A 26635-nucleotide genomic window follows, 5' to 3' on the forward strand; every position below is an offset into this window, starting at 1 on the left:
ACATTACATGTGTGTCAAAGGCCAGGGTAGCATATGGCTAGGCTGCTGTAGGCCCTAGGGTCAATAGCGTATTACCTACCTATGACACAATGCACACACACATGTACTCAGTGCAATACCTGCTATGTGAGGTGGAATGAGTGTGATAGTGACTGTGTGCAAGGTTTGTAAAGGTGTGATAGCTTAGTGTGAGGTTGTGTCTGTCATGGTAGTTTGTGTCCTAGGTGTAAGGCTGGAGAAAGATGTGTCAGTTATTGGGATGCAGACATAGTAGGATAGCATATGTTGTGACTTAGTTCCTTGTGTACGACTGTGGTGTCCCAATGTAGGCTGAAGCAATACATGTATGCTCAGTAAGTGGTACTGCTGGTGACTCCAGCTCACATATGAACTGTTGTACTACCTGAAGCTGTAGGCCTAAACAGCACAGTATGGTGTATGTTCACAGTCCCTGGTAACACTGTCTTGTGTGTTTCCTGTAGTCTGCACATATTACATACCACAGGCATAGGTATCTGTAAGTAGGGGCACACAGTACTATAAGGTACACAGGTAATGCTCATCTGTGTCGGCATACATCTGTGTGTTGTATGTATGTCTGATGTGTGTTTAATGATGCCTGTACCATACACTGAACACGAACTAAGTCCCAAAAGGCAGCAGGAAAAAAGTTGCAGAAGCACCAAAGCCCAATAAACTTCTTCTTAAAAGTCTTAGAATAAAAAATACTTCTCCGTTGATAAAGAACAAACCTTTAATGCGAACCAACAGTTAAAAATGCACGGCAGGTAAAACACTTCTTGGTAGTAAAATCCAAAGAAAAGCAAGGAATAAATCAAGCGCTTTCACCCGTTCCTATGACGGGCTTTTTCAAGTCTGTGCCTGTACCATGCCCGCAATGACATGTGTGTTACAGGGTATGTGTGTGTACCTAGCAACATATATACTCTGTTACAGCAGTATGCCAGCTATATTAACAACCGTGCACATATATTAGGTAGGGGTATGGCACCAAAGACTAGAGTGGTTTACCGGTAATACTGTAAATGTACATGACATTCATTGCATTGGATGACATATTTCTTCATGCATTAGCTTGATATATACCCCCGGGGCGAGGTTGTGCATTGTATCCCAAACAGTGTGCCAACAACTGGTGTATACTGGTGTGTTATATGTAGTGTTGCAGGCACTGTCAGCCAGTTGTGGGCTGAGCACTGATATGTGGTATTGAATGTGTGTATCCTCTGATAGACAGATAGATGCTATATATGGCAGTTAAGTGATATCTGTACTTCATAATGTTAAGTGTGCCATGACATGCTCACACATATCGTTTAATTGTCTTCCAGGGTTATGGCTCATCAACGTAATCCATCGTATTCAGCTGCGGAGGAGCAGGAAATTCTGAACAGCCTGGTGCAGCACTATAACCTGCTTTTTTCCAAGGCCAGCCAGCACCAGCATGACCGTACTGCACTGTGGCAAGACCTTGTTCGCCGAGTAAATGACATAGGTATGCATAACTGGACATTTGAGCAGGTACGCCATCACTGCAGTGATTTAATTAGACATGTCCAGTGGCGTGCGTCTGATATCCATAGGCAACAGCTTGCCACAGGTGGTGGGGATGGCCATACATACCCCCCTCACCAGAGTAGAGGAGCTGCTCCTAAGGGTGGTGGCTCCTGGCCTACAGCAGCAACAGCATCACACATGTGTCATCATGGAGGCTGGAGCCACCCAGCAGGATGACATGGAGCATGCAGGTAATACGCCCTAGCTGTAGACTACCGTTACCTGTATTGTTAGAATATGCATATGTGAGATGTGTACTGTGTGTTTAGCAGCTGTGCTGCCTAACATGTGCAATACTGATATTTGGAATAGTATCTGTACACCTGTGACTGTTGACTGTTGTTCCACTGTCGTTTAGCACACTCACAGTAGCAATGCCACAGTTGTGGCTACTGACAAACTGTATCATATTCCTCTAGGTCCCTCTGGTGTGACAGCAGGGCAGACAATACATGCTGGTGAGTGTGTTAACACTTTAATATTGGTAATGAAATGTGCATGTCATAGGTGAGGTGTAGGCCATGTACACGTAACACACCTACACATAATGCATGCTGTGCATGTTTGCTGTGAGACATCAATCATCTCAGTAAAGTCAGTAGCTGCCTCAATCACATGCAATGCACAGTGCAGCAGACACAATTGTGGCAAAACTGTACTGCACATTGGATATGCATAGTTGCTACAGCTGTACACAACAGAACATGTTTATCATACACAGTACACGAAAACATGCTACATTTGGCATTACCACACACCCGCTGTAAGGTCACACTTCAGTATCTCACATGTCATGCACACACACATGATGTACCTCAGGGGTAAAGGCCTATCATGGGGCTGTGCAACACTCTACAACACATAACACAGTCATGTTAGACAATGCTCACACACCCATGTACAAGGTGGCTGTGCAATTGTGAACATAGCCACGGCACTGCAGTTCAGGTACAGCATGCTAGGCAGTGGTCTTGCAAACATTAGTAGCTGTGAGTGACCACAAGATGCATGTTGATGATGGCACAGGGTACTACACCCCATCCAGTTACAGTGACCACAGTACTACTCATATCAGTCATTGCTCTGCACCTCAGTGTTGTGTGTGTGCAAACATATGCACCTATACACAATATGCATAGCATGTTGTCTGTGTGCTTACATATGCCAGTATACACAATATGCACAGCAGTCATCATCCACACAAAGTGTCACATATATGTCCTGGAATGCTAGTGGGTGTATAGGTCACTTGACACACATTGGGTATGTGTGGTGTTTAATGTTGCAGTCGTGTAGCATGCCATGCCATATCTGGCACCCACATATCTGCAATATGTCCCACACTCACCATTACCACTGTACACTGGCCATGTCGAGCATTGGGATTCCTTCACGTCAACATGCACCGCACATCTCATGTGTGTACATAGCATGCATGTGCTACACCCGTGCCCACTATTATCTGCTACGGACACAGACACTGCACTCAGACATGGATATCTATGTGTCACACAGATAACACATGCAGCCATGGCATGTATACTTGTGAGTGATGGTGCACAGGGCATTGCAGAGCTAATAATACCTGTACAGCAATGTTGTGTCCATGTACACATTGTGTTCCAGGGTGTAGCCAATCACTGAACAACTACACAGTTGCATCAAAGCCATGTATACTGCCATTTAATAGGGGCGTCTACACTTGCACTGAATGGTCTTGTGCAACACATATTCTGCATGCTGACATGTGTGTGGTGACTGTCTACCTTGTGATACTGACACCCACCTTCACCCACTATAGAGTATGTGTTGGATTGCTGGTATGTGTGTGTATGTGCTGTAGTGAGGTGTGTATTAGTGTTCATGTGTGCATGTGTGCATGTGTTCATGTGTTCATGTGTGCATGTGTGCAAGTGTTCATGTGTGCATGTGTGCATGTGTTCATGTGTGCATGTGTGCATGTGTTCATGTGTGCATGTGTTCATGTGTTCATGTGTTCATGTGTGCATGTGTTCATGTGTGCATGTGCAGACCGTAAAGTGTGTTTCCTGTCTTCCTCTCACAGGTGCTGAGTTAGGGGTTGGCAAAAGCAGCAGGCAACCTGAAGCCACTGCCACGAATAGTGGTGATGATGACACATGTATTTTGGCACAGGAAGATTTGACAGGGTCTGTCGTCGGTCCGCCAGTCAACAGTACACAGCATTCAACCCCATCTATGCGCACACTCATAATGTCAATACATACCTCACCACCAATGGCCATAGGTGAGGGACAGCATACAGTTGGGATTGACCAGGAGAGTGTGGTACCCATGGCACTTGCATCCCCTCACAGCAGCCATAGCCGTAGACCCAGAATGGTACCACATAGGCAGAGGTCCAGGGGTTCTCGGGGGAGCACCACTGGTCGTATTGCCCCTGGCAGGCGTGCCCTCATAGGTCATACGACAACCAATATGTTCCGGGCTGTAATGCAGGCTCAGGCATGTATGGAACGGTACACCAGGCAGGGACTTAGGGTGCAGAGGGCACATTACACCGCTATCAATGACAGCATTTGTGACCTTGCCGGTGCCATCCGGACTTCCACCGAGGTCATTGATAGACGTTGGTGGGAGACATTAGATGCCCTCCACAACATGTCTTCCATGAGCCAGAACTGTGCGGGATGGTTGTGACGTCGACACGGACGCATGCCAGCAACAGCAACAGCTGGCAGTGGTCACGGATGGCCCACAGTTCACAGCCGCTCCTGTAGTGGCTGGCCTTTCCATTGACCGTCCCAGTAGACCACGTGCACGTGGCTCTGGCCAGTCCCATTAGGGACATGGGTCCAGTCATCATACCTCTGCCTCTGATGACAGTACCCAGTCAGGGTTGGTACCCGATATTGTCCGTAGCACCCCTGCCAGGCACAGGTACTGTGTCCGTGGCCGGAGACAGTGATCTGTACAGGCTAGCAGGTACAGTCTGTGGCTGTCCCACAAACTACCGTATATGGCAGCCACATGGTGGAGCTGTGTGCATGCAGACACACACACATTAACCAAACTAGGGCTCACACATACACACACACATTACATCAACATTGGCCCATGCTGTACTGTTGTCCTTCACACACACGCATACAGACATGTCGATTGGATGGGTCAATGTCAGGCTCTGGCAAACAACAAAACGCCCTGTGCATATGATGATACCTGTGTCGCCTCCTGTCATCTGCATCATTGACAGAGGGACAGGCTAACATGGTGCTTATGCACAGGGTGACACTATAGCAGTGTAGCAATAATAATAAGTTATCAACAAGGAAGTGTAACGACATCCTTGTAGGTATATCTGTGCAGACATTATGCATCAAAGCTCTGATTGTCAATGTAGCATTGTTTACACCACTGTTAGGTCTGAGTATGTATTGTCCACCCATGTGCCACTTGACTGAAGTGTAATGTGTTGCCAGCATGTGTTAGTGAGTGGATAGTACGTGTGTGATTGTGCAGTACAGATTAGCAAGTGTACATCTGTGAACATGGTGGGTGCACACTGTCTGGATGTACGTGCATAGTGGACACCTGGGACGTGTGGCATACCCTGTTGTACACATTGTAAACATCTCATAGTATCTTTCGATGGCCAGTATGCATTCTACTACAGTTATGTACTAACATGGATAGACGTGTGTATAACATGGGTTGACACTATGCTGTGGGTGATACTGTTAATATCTGTTAATGATTTGTGGTCTGGTAGTATACACAACCTCAACAGCATGACTATAAGCAATCATTGGATGATGTCCTGACAAATGACACACAGTAGTAGGGAACCCAGTAACAATTGGATCCTTCCGGTGCTACACTATAACACTAACCAGTGGTAATGACCGCCACCTATTCCTGTGACCACACCTGTTTGGCATATAGCCCCCTTAGGTACATGCAGACACATTAGGGATGTGTCCATCCAAATCTGGAAATGCATGGATTGGCCTACAATGCATTCCCTGGATGGGATACATATCCTACACAAGGGTATCATACAGACAGATCCCTGTTGTCTGATACATGCTGTATAGCAGTAAGCCGAATATGGCATAGTCATCCTCATGTACTATACATACTATCCCATCAGTACCACACAGGTGGTAGCCCTCAACATGTATGTTGGGTACCAATGTGTACATACAGCCTCATGTTATGTCATGTGTTCCTTGGTATCCACATATCCATAGGTATTGTGGCGTCCCAAGGTGTATCATATAAGACATTAGAGGCCTGAATGCATATCCACAAGGCAGTCGTACACCTATAAAGACTGTCCATTCTTGGCAGTCTTTATTGTGTATGACCATGTCTGACATATACCCCAGGCATATACCCTCACTCACGCTACTCTTAAGTAACTGTCATGGGTGTGTGTGCCACAGATGACCTTGGCCACAGAAAACAACAGTGGATGGCCTTGTCACATACATACAAATGTGACCTACGATCTGAGAAGCAGCGGCACAACCTGTCAATGGAAACAAATGTATTCATGTAGTATGCAGGCTTCACACCTATGTACTGGTTGAGGGGACATGTACACATATATATTTGCCACGCAGATACCTGGTGTGTGCAATGCACTTACTGTTGTAATCATACTATGTCATACCATAGTAAAAGCAAAACCCACACCGCATTGACCACCAGTAACACACACACAGTCAGCATTTGCAGGATTCAAACCCCTACTTAGCTAAGTTATGATACTAGAGAGCAATGCATTAACATGGCACGCTACCTGCTTTACTGGCTGGTTTCCCTTCTCCGGCTGTATTTGTAGGATGGTGACATCATCGGTCTTTCCAAAGAGGAATGTACTTCTTTTAGTGTGTTTTTTCCAGTCTCCAAAAAGGGTACTCCTTTCAATGACAATTGCACACATACACATCCTCCATCCACACACTCACTGTTTGCAGGATTCAAACCCCTACCTAACTATGTTATGACACGAGAGAGAGAGACGCATTAACACGGCACTCTATTGGCTTTACTGGCTGGTTTTCCTTCTCCTGCTGTATTTGTAGGATGGTGACATCATCAGACTTTCCAAAGAGGAATATACCTCTTTTAGTGAGTTTTCCCAGTCTCCAAAAAGGGAACACCTCTCAAAGGAAACTGCACACATGCACGGTTGGCAGGATTCAAACCCCTATCTAACTATGTTATAATACTAGAGAAAGAAACATTAACACGGCGCGCTATTTGCTTTACTGGCTGGCTTTCTTTCTCCTGCTGTATTTGTAGGATGGTGACATCATCAGCCTTTCCAAAGAGGAATGCACCTCTTTTAGTGAGTTTTCCCAGTCTCCCAAAAGGAAACTACACACACACCCACTCACTGTTTGTAGGATTCAAACCCCTACCAAACTATGTTATGATACTAGAGAGAAACGCATTAACATGGCACGCTATTTGCTTTATTGGCTGGTTTCCCTTCTCCTGCTGTATTTGTAGGATGGTGACATCATCAGACTTTCCAAAGAGGAATGTACCTCTTTTAGTGAGTTTTCCTAGTCTCCAAAAAGGAACACCTCTCAAAGAAATTGCACACATACACACTGTTTACAGGATTCAAACCCCTATTTAACTATGTTATGATACTGAAGAGAGACGCATTAATATGGCACGCTACTTGCTTTACTGGTTAGTTTCCCTTCTCCTGCTGTATTTGTAGGATGGTGACATCATCAGACTTTCCAAAGAGGAATGTACCTCTTTTAGTGAGTTTTCCCAGTCACACCTCTTAAAGGAAACTGCACACCCCTCCTCCACACATACACTGTTTGCAAGATTCAAACCCCTGTCTAACTATGTTATGATACTAGAGAGAAACACATTAACATGGCACACTATTTGCTTTATTGGCTGGTTTCCCTTCTCCTGCTGTATTTGTAGGATGGTGACATCATCAGACTTTCCAAAGAGGAATGTACCTCTTTTAGTGAGCTTTCCCAGTCTCCAAAAAAGGGAACACCTCTCAAAGGAAACTGCACATCTACACACAGCCCCCACAGTTTGCAGGATTCAAACCCCTATCTAACTATGTTACGATACTAGAGAGAGACGCATTAACGTGGCGCACTATTTGCTTTACTGGCTTGGTTTCCTTCTCCTGCTGTATTTGTAGGATGGTGACATCATCAGACTTTCCAAAGAGGAATGTACCTCTTTTAGTGAGTTTTTCCAGTCTGCAAAAAGGGAACACCTCTCAAAGGAAACTACACACATACACCTACCCCACCACCCACACTGTTTTCAGGATTCAAACCCCTATTTAACTATGTTATGATACTAAAGAGAGATGCATTAACATGGCGCGCTATTTGCTTTACTGGCTGGTTTTCTTTCTCCTGCTTTATTTGTAGGATGGTGACATCATCAGACTTTCCAAAGAGGAATGTACCTCTTTTAGTGAGTTTTCCCAGTCTCTAAAAAGGGAACACCTCTCAAGGGAAACTGCACACATACACACACCCCCCCCCCACACGCACACACTGTTCACAGGATTCAAACCCCTACCTAATTACGATACTAGGGAGAGAAATGCATTAACACGGCACGCTATTTGCTTTACTGGCTGGTTTTTCTTCTCCTGATGTAGTTATAGGATGGTGACATCATCAGACTGGACATGGTGATGTGTGTACACTTTGTTTTATGCCATTCCAGGAATGGTCCATGTGGGTCAGCAGGTGTCAACAGCTTGAACAAGACCTCAGAATCCTTACCTTGTGTGATCTATCTGTGGACACATTGACATTCTGTCATATGTCAACACATATTTATGCACAGCTTGTTGGTTTTGTGGATACTACATGTGTCTGGGATGTTGATAAAGGGCTATTCAAAGTCTATGTGACATATGTGTAGATGTGTTCATTGATGTATGTTCTGGGTGGCTGCCTTGCAAATAGTCTAGCATGTTTGGGAACCATGATCCACACATGAACATACCACAGTTGGTAGGGTTGTGTGTATGTCAGCTTCCAATAGCTCTGTTTATGACTGCAACCATGATGGACTCCATGACCTTGCAGATCAGACTTCATGGGCGTACTGGACTTGACTTCCCATGGTGTGTTGTGCACCAACACTTGTGGGGAGTGCCATATGTAGCTGCGACACATTCAATGGTTCCACATCCTGTGTAGGGGGTGAGGCTCAGCTGACTGTTCAGGTGCATGATCTGTTTGTTCTGCAGTTTGTGCATGACACATATTGGGAATCAATGGATTCCACTTGCTGCCATGCTTTTGGCAGTGGGGGTAGCTGCTCATCCATTCTACATGTGATATCTCCTGGTATGATGATATGGACTATTGCCAGTGGGAGATGGGTATGTACATATGGGCATGTCTGTCATGATGTCGGCATTGTCACTCAGGTACAGTTGGCCCTGACTCAGGACATATATGGGTGTACATTGCTATTTATGACATAGCTGAAGGAGGTGTCATGATTCAGTCTGGACTCCTTCTCAGCTACTCTTTACAAAACACCAACGAACAGGAGCACTAATCCCTGTTATACTCTTTTACACGCTTAACACCCTACTGATCCTTTGTGATCAGGCTACAGAGTATGTCATGATAATATCCTGGCATGTCCAGGGGTCGGTTTCGTGTGTACTCTTCAGTCCAGCTGGTGGATATTGTGATATTGACACAATGTCACATCTGCCTCATGTACACAGACAACCCTCTCCTCCTCCCGACAAACTCAGATATATGTGTGAGATGCACCTATATAGACATACAGGGTGCTGAACTCTCTTGACCCATGACTGGCACAGTCTATCAGGTGGTGAAGGTAACCACACACACCACATATCAGTCTCACATATCCTCTAGCAACAGCACTCAAACCACATTATCACACATAGACATACTCGGATGCTGTAAATGTATTCTACCTAAGCAGCAGAGACCTCCAAAGCAGACACACACACACCTGCTACCCCACTACAATACCCACATATCACATAGTTCACAATGTCAGTGTGCCACACAGTCACTGCCCTTCGGGCTAAACAACACACCTAATACACTTGTAATAGGCGACACTTATTGTCAGACACACTGATGTACCACTCACCAGCCCTAACAAGGGAATAGTCACTTTGGGCTGTCTGTTGGGTGCCAGGATCTGCCGCATAACACAGGCAGTCATGTCACTCCAAAGCAAGTACAGCACTGGCACCATCATTGTCCATGCTGGTGTGTATAACCTCAGACGTTACTCCCTTGACCACATGACATGATACATGGAGGAACACTCTGATCATGTAGCCCAGGCCAGTATGACCCTGACCTTGTCTAGCATCTTACACCCACCAATTATGATGTCACAGTATATGGACACACATATCACATTTAACAGTTGCCTAACAAATTTGTTTAATTCATAGGGGATACAGTGTCTGTCAGCCTATGGTGACATGCTCAACATGCCACGTAGCTTCACTATGGACAGCTTGCACCTGTCACCCTTGGACTTTGGAATGCTGGCTAAGGCTCTTGCTACCACCATAGTGCCTTTTTAAGCAGGGCTCAGAAGACAAACCCACCTCCATAGACATTACAGGTTAAATGAAACTAAGGGTAATGCTGCTCAACAACAGTTGTGTTAACCTCATATTGTGGCCACTCAGGACTCTCCTCAGTATGGAGGATAGCGATATCTGTGCACTGACAGACGCCTGGTTCAGGCTCGCTTATGCACACCAGCACTACCAGGTTATGTTTCATACCATGCTGTCTGACAACAAGACTTGGAACAGACAACACAACTAGAAGGAGTATCCATATACATCACAGATACACACACCTCCGGGTTAGTAGCACTGCACAAAGCATCACAGACCATACATATACAGCTACCATTGTGCAATACTGCCTTTCAGTTTGTTGCCTGCTACAGAACACACTCCCAAACTCAGGAACCATACTCGGCTTTCGTGGGAACTTTGGAGAATATGAAGGTCTCCACAAACACCATTATATTGTGTGACTTCATATACACAAATATTAACTGGGGATGCTACTCAAGCCCCGACACGCTCACCCAACAGTCGCTACAATTTGTAGACACATATGCTATGGCACAACCAGTCAGCACAGCCACAAGGGGGAATACATATTGGACCTGATCATCACCAACATGGGGACTCTATGTTCCATACCAGCGATATACCCCTCATTGGTAAGGTCAGAACATACATGTATCTCACTGGACATACATATACCCTCCACTCACCCATCCTGGGTAATCTTGGTGAACTTCTCATGAGCCAACGTCTCACTTCACCGAAGCAAGGTGGTATCCTTCAGAGACGCTGAGACAGTGGCAAATACGGCTCACACTGCTGCATCCTTTACATACACATTCTATGGACACCTAGTGGACTGCATGGATTGTGCTATCCCAAATAACAACAGAACTCACTACTCCAATGGCAGGGGACCTGTCTGGTAGACCTCAGCCATTAATAAGCTGTACAATGTCAGGAGGAAGCTACTACATGATAGAGCACAATCCCAGACTGGGAAGGCATCTGTGATCTGTACTAGCAGACAGCTACAATCATTCCTGAACTTTTCTAAGGGCTGCTTCTACCAGACAATTGCAACAGACACGTAGGACTATCACATGGCCTTCTTCAGTTATGTCAGGAACCTGGGTGGACACTCACTGATATGCTGTGAGTTACTGCATATTGACTAAACCTACCCTGAACCCACTGGCATTGCCAACATCCTGGCAAACAGGTTCAGTGCAGATGTCTCCCACCCATCCCCCCTAAGGAGCAACTATCCATCCCAACAGAGTATAACCTCCCTGACATCACACAGTAACAGGTGAGTGCTGCCCTCCCTAAAGCGTACATCACAGTATCAATGTGACCAGACGGTGTCCCAGCCTGCATCTTACATGAGCATCATGACAGACACAACCTTCACATTACATCACTGTTCAATATCGGAGTTACCACAGGATATGTACCCAAGGAATGGCGTACAGCGACAGTGGTCCCACTCCACAGAGTTGGTGCCACAATGGACCACAGACAATATTGCCCTATAGGCCTAAGTAGCCTGTTCTGTAAAGCTATGGAGCGTATTGTCATGGGACTCATACACATAGACATCCGGAACCTACAGACACTGTGTCCTACACATTTCAGCATTGTTGTGGGCAGATCTTGCCTCTTGAACCTGTTTGTATTCTTTAAATGGCTAACAGGTCCATCGACATAGGGACGGCTTTCCACACAGCCTACCTGAACCTTGCAAAACCCTTCAACACAATAACCCACTGGGCCATTATGCATAGGCTCACCAGTATAGATATGGACACATATCTCACACGATGGATTGATACCGGGATCAGGGATAGCACCCACATGGTCAGAATTGCAGGTGCCATGTCTGACTATACACCGGTTACACATGGCATCCCACATGGCTCGGTGCTGGGACATCTCTTGTTCAGTATATATTTGTCTGACGTACAGGCTACCACAAGGGGGAATATGGCTGAATATGTTTTCACTTGACTGCAAACTCGGTGCCATGATCAACTCTCCAGCTGCCACATGCATACTCAAACAGGGTCTCACAGAGATGGATGACTGGTGCCTGAGCCATGGCCTACAGCTAAATGTCATTAGTTGCATAGTCATCCCCTTTGGGAATAACAACATGCCCACACATTACCACATAGGTAGTACTCCATTACATACGGTAGGAGTTGTTAGGGGTTTGGGGACATGACTTGTTCGTACTGTCGCATTTGACATTCACGTTGCCAAAGTGGTTGGACACACCTTCTATGTGGGCCACCTTATCCCATATGGTTTCACATCTAGATCGAGTGAGGTCATTGTGCCCCTATACCCATCACATCCATGCTTGGTTACAATGCCACATTTGGGGTGTACCTTACCCGACACCTGCAGCAACTGTACTGGCCATGGAAGTTCCTCACCAAGCAGATCTAGGGACACACACAGATGCCCTGCACAGTTCAGATGCAGTAACTCCAGCTCTACTCAGTCGCTTACCACCTACTCAGATATGATGTGTGCCTGTTGTTTACAGATATACCCAACCCAGAATTACTGGACATGCCCCACCTCAGGATATCCAACTCCCTTGGAGCTACATACTCCAGGGATGTATACCTCAGCACAGATGTTAATAGGATATTGTGGAGGGACAGATTCTTATTCCAGAGGCTCCACTCACTCCAGAATGTAATCCCAGTTTCACATAGGCAGAGCCACCCACTGACCACCTACAGGAGACATCTTGATGACTGTATGGGTGATCGTATGTTTACCCCTGGCATATCTTCTGTGTCCCTGCTAGACAGAGGCATACTAGCCTAAACATACATGGGCTATCTTGTGTGACCTACTATTTACACACACAGTGTAGTAATCTGACATGGTTGTGAATGCCAAACACACTCTGGCTAGGCTTGTACATTCCCTAGGGCAGATAGCCTAGTATCGACCTCTGAACCTATGCTAATGTTCAAGATGCACAATGTTTATTGCTGATACTGTTTCCAGGTCTTTATCATCTTTGCTTTACCAGTTTCTATGAACAACTTTGGTATCTGCAGAACATATTTGATTATGACAGGGTTCCACTATATTACAGATGTGTCTGTTGTCATATAACTGTGTGCACAGGGTGGATTGCTGTATAGTGACAGGTTCCTGGGTTAACACATGCAACTGCCAGATATGCGTGGCCCACTGCTGTACTCAGACATGGCCTAAGTGTGTGAGCATGCCCAGTTCTGCCATTCCGTGTTTTGTTGCCTGACATTTGTCTCATTTATTCAAGTGTGTGAGCATGCCCAGTGTGACCTTTCAGTATGTTGCTATCTGAGGTCCACTACATTTGTTGATGTGTGCGAACGTGACCGATATTAACATTTATACTGTGTGTGTTGGAAGTCAGGTTCTGTTCTCACTGCAGGGCTCACCTTTGTGTCATAACTTGACAAGGATTATGCTGTGCCTGCAGGGTTTCCATGAAATACTTTGCATAGACTTATCAACATTCCTTCATACAGGCTGACCACTGCAATACTGTCATGGTTTAGTGGTTCAGTACTTTGGCTATAGTGCACAGTATCCTGGGTTCGAGGCCCATCACTGCTTTATATTTTCATACTGAGCAGACCAGACTGCTTAAGGGCAAGTTAAGCAAATATGAGCATGTTGGCTTTTGTTCAGCTATGCCCTACTTAGACCAGGCTTGTCCGACATTGCTCAATATTCACCAACATTGCTGGACGTTGCCCAATATTACTGAACATTGACCACAGTTGTGCTAGTTGGTGTGTGCGATTTTGTTTGCATATACTACATGGTGGTAAATGCTGTTTAGCACTGCTTTATATTGATTAACACATGGCACTCATGCCTTAGGTGGTGCTGCAGGGCTGCCTATGTCGGATGCACATACTACACTCCCTGTACATGATTGAAAGCAGGTAGTGTCAAATTAGGCATCCCTTTTATTATATGTGCGAGTTGGAGAGAGGTATCATTTCCAGAGTTCCTACTGAGCCAGTGTATGTGCTATGCGGTGCCTCTTTGCCAAGGCCAAAGCATACTGGGCATGCCTCCTTCTGCCTACTGGGGCAGGCTCAGGTTGTTCCTCCTCCGAGTCACGCTCTGCCTGTGATGGACTTGGCAATGGTGGGGGGCTGTTTGGCCCAGGCCTATGCTGGTCCTGCTGCAGCTGTTTTCGCAGGATCATATTATGTAGCATAGCACATGCCATGACAATTTGGGTACATGTAGTTGGTGAGTACTGCAAGACTCCACCAGATGTGTCCAGGCACTGGAACCATGACTTGAGCAGCCCAAACACACGCTCTATTACATTACATGTTTGTGCGTGTGCCTCATTATGGCGTTCCTGTTCAGGTGTGTGTGCATTTCTGATGTGTGTCATCAGCCACAGCTCCAGTGCATAGCCAGCATCCCCCACTAGGTGACCATGTCGGATGTCCCCATTGGCAAATGTCTGGTACAGCTGCATCAGATGCCAGATATGGGAATCATGGTAGCTTCCAGGGCAGCCTGCACACATATTCAGTATTATGCCCTGGGCATCACACACGACCTGGCAGTTGATGGAGGGGAAGCCCTTGCGGTTGAAGTAGACCCTACCCCGCTCGCCAGCCGGTGCTTTGATGCATATGTGCATGCAGTCTATTGCACACACTACTTCAGGGTATTCCGCTATTTGCTGGAAGAGACGCATATTGCTGGCCAATACCTCACCTGAATTGTGGAAATATACATGATCACCAACATGTGCTGACATGGCATCCAGGAACTGGTGTAGTACCCTGGATGCTGATGCCTGTTATATCCCCATCATATCACCAGTTGGTCTCTGGAAGGTACCTGTTGCTAATATTCTTAGGCCAACACATACCTTGGTTTCCACTGAGATGGGTTCCCCTCTGTTGGTTCTGTGTGTGAGGCGTGGCCTGCACAGCTCAACAATTTGCTGCAGGAGGTCTCTGTCCACTCTATAGCGCTCCACTATCTCCAGCTCATGTAGCCCCTGGTAGGTTACCCTGGGCCTGTGCACTCTTCTCTGTCTCTTCACTGTGGGTTGTCCAGCAGCATTTCCATTGTCACCACCCTCAGCATTTTGCATATGTCGCCTTATAACAGCAATGGCAGCCCCTAACATTTCTTTGTCTCAGTAAAGCTTTTTCAGTTTTCACTTCTATTAGCTTACTGCAGTGTCTCTTGTGAGAAACATAATGGACTGTTGTTTGCAGAGTTTTAAGTGCTAGGCTGGGCTGGGCTAGTGTACTGCCTGTGTAATTGCCTGATTCTGATTGTTTTCACCTGCTAGCTCTGCTAGTACTCCCTGGTAGCTTCCTACTATTTGTTGTGCTTCCTTTTTCCTTTCTGTTTCCTCGGGGGGGAGCGCCGCACACACAAGCACAAACACGCGCACAGCAGCTAACACACGCGCACACATGCTTACACAGAGTAAAACTTGCTTATTCAGGTTAAAACTCGCACACACCAACACAAACACACTTACAAGTCTTTAAACAACCTTATACATGCTTACTCTGGATTACACGCGCACACTCACGCTTACACACGCGCACTCTGTTTTACTCGGATTTACACTCGTGCACACGCGCGCATACCCGCTCAGCAAGAAACTTTGGTGTTATCCACGGCATACACCTTCCATTTCTTGCCTTTCCCTAGCCTACCTGTTGACACACCTCTTTCCATGATGTGAGAATGACAGCTGACACATGCCACTCTGCTCCAATGAGCTTCACTTCTTTCATACATACCCCCCTCGTGATGTCACCTATCTTCTACACTGTTACTCCCCATATCCTACTCCTACACTCCACTAACTGTGCTCATTTGCTATGTAAACTTGTGATTCACTATCCTAACGCTCATTTACATAGGATTGCCTACTAATGCTTGGTTACATGTCTTAGACTGAGCTTCCCCCCTTAGCAACCTCTACTCGGTGGCCATGTTGTCTTCAGCCTGCCATTCCCTTGCATTGTACATTAACAATTTCAATAAAATCCACATTTGTGGGTTTTAATTTTTAGTATTCTGGGTTTTAGAGCGCACCCCGTTTGCACGGCGCTGCACTACGCTTAAACATCGGAAATCGGCGAAAAAAAATAAAATATTATTATTTTCATATTGCATCAGGAAACATTTCACATGGCCGTATATTTGGCCATTGGCATGCCTCCTGCACTGGATGCAACCTTTATTTGGAGCTGTCACGGCTCCGTTTTGCTATTTGCAGAACGGTACTCAGTTGTCAACTGAGTACATTTCTGCAAATAACACTGCTCTTACTCGGACAGGTTCGGGTTTCCTGAATCGCAAATCTACCTCATTTGCATGCCTTTCATCTGCAATTGAGGTAATTTGCATATCCCAGCCCTGTCCGTGTAAGAGTCGTTTTAGGAGCTCTCTTACACGCCCCTACAGGCTGTTCCTGGATCGCTCGTCGGACATGATGGCTGCATGGAGTCTTACTCTACTCTAAGACTCCGTGCAAGCCTTCGTGAATCCGGCCCTAAGTTTTGAGTGTGATGTCATTAGAGATTCATGATAATGCATCAAACAAAAACCTCAAGATGGACCAAACCTTGAACATACTTCACTGAAAGGCACTTTCGGTGAAATACAAAATAAGCTGCAACCCTTGTGGGGGAGTAGCACATACCCTTACTTGCATATACCAACTCCTCAGACACACAACATTGATAAAAAGTGTACAGTTTATATTCACTGAAAGTGGCTTTAGGCATATCTCATTTGCAGTATTGTCACTTGGCAGAAGGGTAGAACTACAGTTGTTTGCCTGCTAGGTTCCCATTATTAGATGGCTTAAATGGTGCCTTTCAGGAAGGTTGTTTAAAGTCCAGATTCAGTCTATATTGTTATTGTTATCTGCAGCTAAGCTAAACTCAGGAGCTTCCCCAAGGGTCTGCCATGACCCCTTTTGAGCCTATTACCTTATACTTTTTATTAACTTGCTTCTTACTGACCTACCTTCTGTTAAGTCTGGGTATGCAAAGCATTGCTATCCTAAGGTCATCTGTTTCTCATATAACCACTATGTCTAAACTCAAAGATGACTCCAACAATCTAATCATCTTGCCACAGAAGAACTGTTAGGTTCATAGGTAGGTACTAGGCTATAGGCTAGGGCCTATATAAGCCTAGCCAAAAGCTACCCTGGCTTTTGCCACCCAAGAAAAATATTTTCCTGTGCCACTGTCGAGCAGAGCCACAGAAGTGATCCCCGGGGTGAATTTCCTATCTCCCATCAAATCATCAAGATTTTTCTTGAAGAGTGCTAATGAGGAGCTTTGTTTGATATAGATAGGTAGTTTGTTCCAGAGTATGGGAAGTCTCTGGGACAGGAATCTATCCCTCCATCATGTTCTGTTTATTGTGGTGACAAGGTTTAGGTCCCTAGAGCGTGTAGCTCAGAGGGATTGGGATTTCTTTAAGTGGAGCATGTCCAAAAGATCTGGGTTTGACATAGCTTTGTGTGTTAGGCAGAGATCACCTCTGAGTAGGCGATATGCGATGGAGTACAGCTGCAGTTTATTGAGACGGTCTGTGTAGGGCATCTGTTTGAGGCTGGTAATCCTCTTTGTGAGGTATTTCTGTGGCCTTTCTAGTTGTTGCAGATGTCTTGTGAGGTACATACCAAAAGGGGCATTGTACTCTATAATGGGTCTAATGAGTGATGAGTAGAGAGGAACAATGACCTCTTTTTTCCTGAATGAGTAACCTTTTGTGATGAGGTGTGCCACGTAGAAGGATTTACTGACTACTGTGCCGATGTGATTATCAAAGGAGAGAGTGCTGTCCACCTGTGTCCCAAGGTCTCTTATCACACTTTCGGTGTTAAGTAGACTGCCGCCTATGTGGTAGTTCATGGGTACAGAGTTTTTATCAAAAGGGATGACAATGCAGTTTTTAGCATTGAGCTTGAGGCCATGGCTTTGACACCAGGCATCTGTCTCAGTGAGGCCCTTTTGTAGGATGTCGACATCTTTTGGAGTTTTGATTATGGCTCCTAGTTTGCAGTCATCTGCGAACTTCATTAGCCAAAGACCTTCTGTGTTAGCCTGTACTTCAGAGAAGTAGATACCAAACAGGAGAGGACCCAGGACTGAACCCTGTGGTACTCCACTTGTCACTGGTCTGAAGTTGAATTTGGAGTCTGCTACTTTCACAGTGTGGGTTCTTTCAGTGAGCCAGTTGGCAACCCATCTTGTGACATATGGATTTATACCTAGTTTAGTGAGTTTATCTATAATTCCAGAGTGGGGGATGGTGTCAAAAGCTTTGGCGAGATCTAGATAGGCTGTGTGAACCACCTTACCCTCATCTACGGCTTTGGTGACCGCTTCAAAGAAGTCTATCAGGTTTAGGAGACATAATCTGCCTTTTACAAACCCGAACTGGGTAGGCTCCTGAGTTTGGAGATTACCAATGACATTGTTTATAAGTTCCATGATGATACGTTCCATAGCCTTGCAGATCAGGCTCATCAGGCTAATGGGGCGGTAGTTTCTGGGGTCAGTGGTGGCTCACCCTTTGTGGAGTGGGATAACCATTGCTGTGCACCATTCAGAGGGCACATAGCCTGAGGTGAGGCTATTATTGAACATGGTACATAGGTGGGGTGCCAGTTCGTTCTGTAGTTCATGTAGAATGCAGCCTGGGATGTTGTCGGGTCCCATGGATGCTGTGTTCTTGGCTTTGGAGTGTGTGTTTTTTACCTGTGCAGCCGTGATTGCAAGAACTTTGCATTCTTCCGGTATAGAGATGGGCCCTTTAGGGGATGAGAGGAGGGTAAAGTTAGCATTGAACCTATCTGCCAGGATGTTGGCAATATCAGTTGGTCCTGTATATTTAGTGCCATTGAGCTGTAACTCAGAGCAGATTGGAGTGTTGCCACTGAGATTCTTAACATAGCTATAGAATGCTTTGTGGTTGTCTTTGGAGTCAGTGGCGATTTTGTTTTCATAACTAGCTTTGGAGGATTTTATGATGGATCTCAACTTCTTACTGAGGCTGACCAGGGAAATCCTCCAATCATGGGATTTTACTCTTTTTTGCAACAGTTTCTTTCTTCTGTTGTAGAGTTTGTTTATGGCAGGGGACCACCAATTTGGCTTCCTTTTTTTGGAGGATAGCATCTTGGTTCTGTTAGGGATTGCACGATCCATGCACTCGTGTAATTGCTTATAAAGTGCATTTGTGTAGGATTCAGCAGTCATACCTCTATTGTCTGTCAGCATGGGTTTCATGAAGTTTGCCACTTCTGTTTTAAGAAGCGTGAAGTTGGCTTTGGAGAAATTTTTTATGGTGGTTTCCCTAATGGGGGGTGGGGGAGGGATGTGGATGTCTAGGGTGATTAGCTTGTGGTCGGATCTGACCAATGAGGAATTGACCTCTGGTGTGGAGCACCGGTTGCCCATGTTGGTGATAACCAGGTCTAGGATATTGCTGCCCCTGGTGGGGGTGTGGATAAGTTGATGCAAGGCATTGGAATTTATGAATTACAGAAAACGTTGAGCACAAGAGTTGGTACATAAGTAGTTTTCCCAGTTAATCATGGGGTAGTTGAAATCGCCCATTATTAGGGTGTTAGGTTGTACCCTAATATTTTCCAGTGTATCAAGAAATAAGGAGTGGGAATCCTGGGGCATGGTGGGGTATCTGTAGCAAGCTACAATTTGGATTGCTGTCTTGCCCAGAGTTAGTTGCACTTGGATAATCTTGGATGTATTATGCTGAGCAACTAGCCTGGAGGTGTGGATATCCTTAATGAATATGGACATGTCTCCACCTTTAGTGTTTCGGTCAAGGTTAGGTGGCCAAAAGGTGTGGTATGAATTATAGCCTGGTAATGCAGGGGTACTCTCTAGAGCCTTGAACCAGGTCTCTGTCACTGCACAGATGTCGATGTTCTCCATTTTAAGGAGTGCCTCGAGAGAGTGAATTTTGAGGGTTAAACGTCTAGCATTGAGTAGCAATACCCTCAGATTCTGCTTGCTTGTACCTGTTATGGTGGTGAATTTGTCATTTGAACCTTGCCTAAAAAAGGCACTATAGGGGTGGCTAGAGCCTTAGCCAGTATCTGGAATCCCAGGGGCGACAGGTGCAGGCCATCTCTGGCAAAGCATTGTGGTTTGTCGATCATGTCATCCCAGGCAGACAGATACTGGATCCCCTTAGAATGACACCAGAAACTTAGCCAATTGTTGAAGTCAATCATTTTGTCCTTGTACTGTGTTATCATTCTTGGTGATGGCAGGATGCTACTCAGGACTAGGGTCATACCTGCCAGGGCTACAAGATTGGACAGCTCCTCCATGTCCCTTTTCATGTAATCCAGGGAGGTACATCTCAGGTCATTCACACCAACATGGACAATGACAGAGTCATATTTGTACTTGTTGTGGAGTGTCCTGAGTGCATGCATTATGTGGCAGATCCTGGCACCCAACAGGCAGCTGACAGTAACTTTCTCCTTGTTTAGCCTGGTGAGTGGAACATCAGTGTGCCTGACTATAGAGTCATCTATGACTAGAGTGTTGGGTACATCGATATGCCTTATGGGCTGTGGTTGAGTGGCGCACTGAGTTTGTGGGCTATGTGTCATTTGGGTTGTGTTGGGGGGGGGGTGGAGGTTACTTGTGTTTCTGCTTTGGAGGTCCCTGTTGCTTCGGCAGGTTTTTACTGAGAGCCTCTGCAAATGTAGGTCTGTGTTTTGTGTTTCTATGTGTGTGTTTTGGTGGTGTAGGTTTAGAGGGACTATGTGATGAGTGTGTTGTGGTGCAAGTGTTTACCTTCTTCTCTTGACTGTCTAGTCCAGTCTTGGGTGAAGAGAGCTTTGCTTCCAGTTTGACTATATAAGTGCATCTCTCACAAATTGTAGTGTTGGGAGGTAGGAGGAGAGGGTTGTCTCTGTAGATGAGGCAATTGCTGCATTGCCCCAAGATGCCCAGATTCATCAGGTAGATAGGAGAAAACACCGGGAGCTGACCCTTAGACATGCCTGGATAGGTGCTTATTTGTTAAGTACTAGAAACTGTTTTCCTCTAGACAAGTGAGGAAAGTTGAGTGCTGTAGTAATTTGTAGCTTATTTAGTGCTTATACTAACCAGAGTATACCTGAAGATGTCTTGTTTAGTAACCTTTGCAAATTAAGAAAGTATCAGAGGGTGGTAATTGTATTACTTTAGACAAACCAATGTATCAGATTAGTCTCATCTTTAAGATATGTAGGTATTTTGCTGGACCCTTCACTGTTGCTGTTCATTTAGAAAGGGTTAAAAATAAAATTAGCAGTACACTGCTTAGGTATTGGAATTTCTCAAAGTGCCTTACCTCAGAATCAGAGCTGTGGATGGGTAAGACCTTCTGTAAATTCTGAATGCAGGCTGCCAGTAGTTGCTAATGCATCCTCTAAAAATATACATAGAATTCAGAGTTTATAATTAATTTGTAGATTCATCTCTTGCCAGTAAGAGAACACCAGTGTATTACTTTGCAAAGGGCCAGATGGCTGTCAGTTAAGGAACGTTCTCATCTTTTCTTGATAAATCTGAGTTTTAAATTACTGTGACTTGATCACTGTCCATATATCACCAATAGGTTGAGGGACAAGCTCACCTTCTACTCCATCAGACTCCACTCAAACAGAGCTTTATTACTTTATAAACAATCCAATTCATTGAAAGTTTCTTCTAGTCCTTCTGTGTTTTTGGTCCACTAATCTGAGATGCCTTATCTCCAGAAAGTTGAAACTTCACCAATATTAAAGACTTTTGGACTGAATTACTTTTTCATCTGAAAACGCCATCTATAAACATTCATCCCCTACCACTGCCTAAAGCTGATATTGAAGTGATGTTTCTTATAAAATCCTAATGTTATGTTTCTTTTCTAGTTACTGGTTATTCTTTATTGTAATTAATGTTCATTTTGTATATTTCGTACATGATCATGTTTGTTTCATTTTCTGATCTGTTTTTAGAGAACTCACATGGATTGTGGGAGAAATGAGTTCTTTTGGAGGATGTAGGTCCCTTAATGTTTTTTGCCCTTTTATCCAAGTGTTTATATCACTGTTCTACAATTAGACTTGAAGAAAATACTTTGCGGTCCAGAGGATTAGTGATATTAGACATGGCTTCCCATTGTCTCCCATTTTATTCTGCTCGTACCTAAACTTATTTGTATGAATATTATACCATCTTGAGGATATGGTTGTGGTGAAGCTGTGGGAAAGTCTAGAGTGGTTCTATACATCTTTATGAATGACGCCCTAATACATACCTTCAGCCCAGGACATTACTCTCTGCCCTTTTATACATCCAACAGAAGTTGCCATGGGTACTGTACTAAGTGAGAGTGTTTTTTAGCTCTGATGAAAATGGCCACTAGCTTGAATGCTTCATCATCCTGATCTGTCTTTGTGGTAGGTTTTGATTTATGCCCAGTTGCAATGCAATGACATGTTATAAATTGACCAGGCATTGGATTGGGAAAGTAATGACACCATCTTTTAAAGACACCGTCAGTAAAATGGTGAACAAATGACTGAATGCACTAACAGCAGGTGTATGAAAGGTATCATTGCATAATACAAGCAGTAGCTAACTTATGGGAAGACATCACTGTTATCATATGGGATGTAGTTTAGCTGTTGAGCAAGATGATTGGGCTAAAGTCTGATCATGTGATCATTAATGTATCCATTAAGAAGACTTCAGTGGTTGTGAAGTTTATATAATGACCACAACAGGGAGAAAAGAAAGTTTATCGAATAAAGAACTGATATAAATGATGGATCTTCATTTAAATGTAGATGATATTATGGGAGGTGGCTGATTTTAGAACATGGTGAAATCGAATGCCACCTGGAGTGTTTGAGGACAGAAACTGATCAACTCTATATGGTGGGCAAAGATGATCCTCCTTGGAAGTGACTTAAGTATGGATTAGATAAGATGCCCCATTTCAGTGTCAGGGTGTAGCTCCCTGAAAAGAGGGAACATAAATAATGGTTAACAGTAGCTTAGCTAAATTTGCAGGTCAGTGAAAATGTTCCTATGTCACAGTGAAAATTAGATGAACACAGAGTTAAAATAGGGACAGCCCTTGAGAGGCAAACATTTGGAGTTAGGCCTTGATAGCCTGATATATAACACTATCAGTCTATGAAGGCACACTGCAATAGTAAGCAACAGAGTTCTGGAACTTTATAATCTGTTAACTTCCAATATTCACATCTTAAACCTTTAAACAAAATCAAGTTAATACAAACAGTTCAAGTAAATGATCATATCTCTAGAAGCACACATGTTACTAAAGAAGGGAAAAAGGGAAACTGTTCAAAACATACTAATCTTTTTATTGTTTTTACTCTAATGCACCACTGCAGCTGACTGTTGACTGCCACCTGTGCCTTTCCTCATCTGCCAAGTCTACCAGACTCTCTTAACGCCACCAGATGTATTACATATGACCTATGCTCAGGTCCAGTGAGGAGATCAAGGAATCCTGATACAAATAACTCTAAATCTTCCGACACTAAAAATAGGTACAAAGGCCCATGAAAAATAGGTACATCCAGACAAAAGTCTGGAGATCTAATAAGCATAACATTTGAATACCAAATATCACATAACTTCCAGTTTTCACTAGGAATGTGAGGTGTTCCTCTGAAACACATGCTTAAAAACCTAAGCCCTAACCTCTTGTTACCCCCTCTAACATACATGGCTAAGCCCAGTGGATGGATGAATGGGCAATGGGGACATGTACATTTCCTCCCACATTTGTGGCCACTAAGCCGATATCCCTCACATATTATCAGTGAGGTCATGCCTCCCATCTGTGTTGCCAACCACCACCATAGCTCAAACTTAACAGCTGCCAGTGCGTGTGTCCTCCCCATAAATCTGGCACTCCCATGCTTCCCTTTCCATGCCTCTAATGCCCGAACTGCTAATCAAACCCAGGTTGCCTGACTCTAGTCAAGGCTTTATCTGTCTACACTATGGTGTGGCTTGCATACTGATCTTTACATCGGCACATTCATTAGATTATAGGTCCTTAACTGGATTTTATAAATTATAATAAACACATCATTTTATAATGTTTTGTAAACAGTTTGCAGTACCCCAGTAACCAAACAAGCTATAAACATACTGTTAGCAGTATTTTGTCCAGCCAGCTATGACCTCTTAAGTGAGGCTAAGCATTTCTATTTGTGTTTCTTGGTGGCTAAAATATTTAGAGAAATATGACAATTATATCAATAAAATAAATAGTATATAAATTTAAGTTATGACATTTAATGTCACATCAGCTGCACTAGGCAGAAACCATCAATGCAGTTGTGTTGCCCATAATGTAATCTTTAAGACAAAATCTTAAGTAGCATGGATTTACAATTATTAATATGCATATGAACAAGCAATTTCAGATGCTTGTACGTGTCTTGAGGGTAATGCTAGAAAAATGCTTGGAGATGTCACGAGGTATTAATGAGTTTGTTGCCTTTAGGAAGAGTATCTGTACAGAACCAAGGTTATATGAAGGAAATATTTTTTTTGTTAAAATAATAAAAACCTAAATAAACAATGAAGTACAAAATAAATTCATTGACAGAATGAGGGCAGAGAGGCGATAGAAGGGGATTTCAGCATTGTGTTAGACCTAAAACTGGATAGAATGTTCAACCCATAGAAATGAATAAGAAAGGCCAGTCGGAGCTTAAAGAGAGTATGAGGAGGAGTGGGGTTTGAGATGCATCGAGGGACATATGTAGGGGTAATACACAGCTCCATTTTTAAAGGATTAATGTAGAGAGTTAATTCGTTTACCTAGTCTGTTGGTCAGTAAGACCATATTATAACAGGCAAGGATGGTAAGCAGAGTTTACTGGATCACATGCTTGTCAGACCAGTGATTCAAGAAAGTGGTACCACTGTACTAGAACATCTAACAGGTTACTTGACAGAATTCTTTCTCAGGATGAGGGTTCTTGCTAACTTTTTATACTGGGTGAAGCATTTATGAATTTCCTGTGGCAAGGTGGAAGAGTCTGGTGGACAGATAAAGAGGAGAAGTACCCTCATGAGATAAAGGGTACTGGGAGGCAAAGATGTGCCAGATGTCTGTTAGATTAGAGTTGAATGGTACAATTTCTAACTATAACATGAGGCTTACTCATAGTTAACATAAGTAAGGTTAAGGAAGGAAGCATTAACACAGAATGATGACCGCAGGCAGTCTAGTACTTGTAGCATAAAGTATATGCCTATGTGGTGGCAGGTGAAAGGGTAAAGAATATATAGACCTGTGCTGTGCAGAGTTGGTAAAGGATGCAGGACTCCAAGTTCAGAATATACTGGGAATCTCAGTTATTTGGTTTGGAATGCAGGGGAGGTTAAATTAATTTTAATGGGGCACATATTAATGGTGGAATGACTTAGAATGAAAATTGTGTTAAACTGGAAATAAACGAGTTAAGTGACAGAAATTGAAATGCAAAGTTAGGTGGAAAGAAAAACTTAAATAGGAATTAGAGCTGGTAGGTGACTTCCAAGACTAAAATTAAAGGGAGCAGATTGAAAGCCTGCACTTAAGGCTAAGTTAATGTTTTCTTCCTGGGGATTCATGAAGAGTTAGGTAATATATTAGATTAAGTGTTTAGTAGTGCCATGTGTAGTGAAAGGGGAATGTAGGTCACTATTACTTATATGGGTGCTCAGAAAATGTTCAGGTGTGTGTGTGTGTGTTTCTGAGTGAGTGTAAGTGCTCCTGTCTGCACACATAGCACGCATGTGTGTAGGGGGTGTAGCATTTCTAGGAAACATTCTCTTCAGATTAAAGTCATTACAAATTGATTTTTAATTCATGTAATCTTCTTTTGTTTTTTGAGATGTACGCTAATTCCAGTACAAAACTGAATACAGTATATAATAAAAAAGTGCAGAACAGTCAGTCATTGAAAACAAAATTCTTACCTTTTATTTAAATGTCTATATTTAACATGTGCTTTTCACCAAACCCATAAATAGGACCTTCAGGAATTGATTTTCTGCAAATAACAACAGAATATATTCCTTAGGGGGAGTTGAACAGAATGTAGTTGACCCCCATGAAAGTGACATGGTACTTAAGTTAAATGTAGTAGCTTTGGTTTAAATTTCTCTATGTGATTATCTCAATATAATGAATTACCTATGTAGCCTTCTTATATATTAAAATCACTGATACTATATCTCCCTGGGATATTTCAGTGATTTCAGAAAATGATCTTAGTAGTTTTGTTTCTACATAAACTGCCCAGAAAGGAGTATAGTATTTCATTTTACCATTACAGAGGATAGACGTCATGCTTGCAGACATTCATGAAAA

The 26635-nt window shown here is 43.9% G+C and overlaps 1 protein-coding gene across 1 annotated transcript in view; it reads left to right on the forward strand.

Annotated features, from left to right (window-relative positions):
- The window catches only part of GRIK4 (glutamate ionotropic receptor kainate type subunit 4), a 5029336-nt gene that overhangs the window by 4095190 nt on the left and 907511 nt on the right, over positions 1-26635 (forward strand). The window lies entirely within an intron of this gene.

Source organism: Protopterus annectens, chromosome 8.part0 (genome assembly GCF_019279795.1).
Source record: "Protopterus annectens isolate FY-2018-M chromosome 8.part0, PAN1.0, whole genome shotgun sequence".
Classification (NCBI taxonomy): domain Eukaryota; kingdom Metazoa; phylum Chordata; order Ceratodontiformes; family Protopteridae; genus Protopterus; species Protopterus annectens.